This window comes from Dromaius novaehollandiae, chromosome 5 (genome assembly GCF_036370855.1).
Source record: "Dromaius novaehollandiae isolate bDroNov1 chromosome 5, bDroNov1.hap1, whole genome shotgun sequence".
Classification (NCBI taxonomy): domain Eukaryota; kingdom Metazoa; phylum Chordata; class Aves; order Casuariiformes; family Dromaiidae; genus Dromaius; species Dromaius novaehollandiae.
This window is the reverse complement of record NC_088102.1, coordinates 15,880,932-15,883,685: the sequence shown is the minus strand read 5'-3', so window position 1 is coordinate 15,883,685 and position 2,754 is coordinate 15,880,932.

The window sequence follows — 2,754 nt, the reverse complement described above, 5'->3', positions numbered from 1 at the left end:
TTTTATGCTTGTGGCTTAGGAATGCACAGTTTCTTTGCCAGTTCAAGTGGAAAATATAACTTGAGTAACATTATGTTTCTTGCTTACTTTAATACAGGAATACTTGGATCTCAGTAGCATCACAAACACTGTAGTAAAATCCTCATTACAATACTGAAAGCATTTGAATATTCAGTCACAGATAATCAGAAAATAACCCCATGGCTACTATTTAACCATATCTGAAAGCACATGAGTAAAATGACTTTGCAGCTTTGCTATATAATACAATTGAAAAAGCCCTCCTGCACGGCTGTGTTTTCTTGAGCTATCATACACTGTCTTATCTAGGATGCAATGAACCTTCTCATTTAAAAAGTTTATATGACTTCGTGATCTGCAAACTGATGATAAGATAAATTTGCCTGCTCTCCCTGAAATATATTTTTTTTCTTTTTAACAATTGTATTTATTTGATATTTGTTAAATGTTTGCAGTCTGACTAGCAATTCCATGAGTTTAACATTTAATTCCTTTCCAGGGGCCTATCTGTCCAAGTCAGAAACTGGCTCATATCTGAGAACAATCTCTGACAGCTCTTTTAAACCACATATAGCATGTATATATGTTTGCAGATTTGACTGTAGGCTTGGATGCAAAAGGTAGTGTCACCTAAAGGTAAATTAAAATATTCTCCTCACCTAATTATACCTGCTACAAGTTAAGCAGCTAATGTAATTTAGTCCTGTTAGGCCTCTTCAGACGGCTATTTATCCCACTTGCATTAGCAACATAACAACAGAGATGCTGTCTTCTTGGGGGGGAGGGCGGGGGCAGCTATCTCCAAGTTGTGTTAGATACTTTACCTCCAGACAGAAAGGGTGAGTTGAAAAAATACTTCTGGGACTGTCCTAGAAGGAATGTGTGCTGAATAGCATATCTGTGCCAAGAGAGTATGCAGGCAAATAAAACCACTTTTTCATGATGTGAACGGCTTTTGTTGTCATAAATAGTGAGCTTCCCACCTGCAAGAGAAAATGGCTGGCAACCCGGGCAAGTATTTGCTCTGTCTGCTCTCCCTCACCATGACACAACTGGTTCTGCACTATGTGGTTATACATACCTTCCGTGTCACGTGCTCCAGCTCTACTTTACCCTTTTCACAATAAGATCTTGCAGACTTGTCTTTGGCAGCCAAGTAAGCAGTAGTGGTGTTTTTTAAGAGTTTTTTAATGGTAATAACTTTTTCCTCACAAGCCATCTAAGGGTGGCACTTTGTACATATGTTTTTATTGGTGGGGGTCTCAAACCTTCTGTATAATCACCAGTTCGTTAAGACTTGCAACAATTGGGCATGGCATTATCTTCATTTCATAGATAGGTAAACTGTTCTATAGAAATGAAATGTGAGTTAGAGTCTGGAGTCAAATAGGTGTGTCCTGACTTCCACATTCCTACTGGAACCCCAGCAACAAGGGTGGCTTAATCATAGTGCCACCCACAAGGGAACATCAGGCTCCAATGCCATCCATCTGCCAAGCAGATGAGCCTGAGGACTCTAAGGAAGAGAAGCTCAATTGGCTTAGAGCTGAAATATAATGAGCAGGCATAGTCTCTGTAATTCTTTTAGCTGAAAACCTTACAGTCTTAGTGAATCAGACTGGTGTATTAGGTTCTACTAAAACTAATTGTCTACAAGATTCGTAGAGTAACATAATATTATTTTAACATTTTTGGCTCTAACACTGTCCTTATACCTTTAAATATAAAGATTATTTCTTGGAAAAGTGATTAGAATATTAAAACTCTATAAAAGTAGGCATTAGCTGATGATCCTGTCATTATGTTGAGTACCCATGGATTCACCTCAGCACACCTAGTGATTTCACAAAGGCTATTATCTCATGGCTACATCCCCTTCTTCTGAGCTTATTACTTTAAATAAAAAATGTTAATGGTTTCTGAGAAACTCATGATGAGAAATGGAGGATTTCTTACACAAAGAAGCATGCTCTCCAAATTTCAAAGCTTTCATTAAACTTTCCAGCAAATGCCTGAAATTCTTAGTTGGCCAATAATACAGCAAGGTGAATTCAGCCTTTCTTTATACTGAGGTGCCATGTAGATATACTTTATTATTATTTATTAAATTACACATCACTGTGTGTTGTGCATAGCAAGTGCTTACAAATGTGCATTATGCTTTCACATACAGGGAGAATGGGATGAAATTATAAAGTCTGAATCATAAGCAAGGTCAGAATGAATGATCTAAAAACCCCTCCAGCCTTAAAATCTGAAGTCACACGTTGGTCTTCGAATAATGGGTACAGAGCTACAGGAAGTGATGGACATTTTAAAATCTGAAGAGCAGACAGGCAAATATTTGGCTGTATTCCATATATGACCCTGTGCTGGGGTAATGAAGAGAGCTAAATGCTTTTGAGTGAATCGGAAGGAAAAGGGAGGCAATAGCGGTAGCAGTAGGAAGTAGCAGGTGTTTAGCTGGAATTTAGGTCTTGGAATAGGACCTTAGTCTGTGCAGAATGCTCTCGCTCGTAGCAAAGCCTTTGGGTTTCAATGCAAAACAAGCTTTCCAGCAGTTATCTGGCTCTTTTCAACCACAGGTACTGCAAGACACTCCCCTCTTGCTCTTAAATCCCTTAAACCAGTGTAGGCTGGGATTATTTACTCTCAAATGTCTCAGTTCCTACAAACCATGGCCTTTTGACTTGCATCCCTCCTTTCTCTGTTCCATTTCCAAAACCTTTCAAG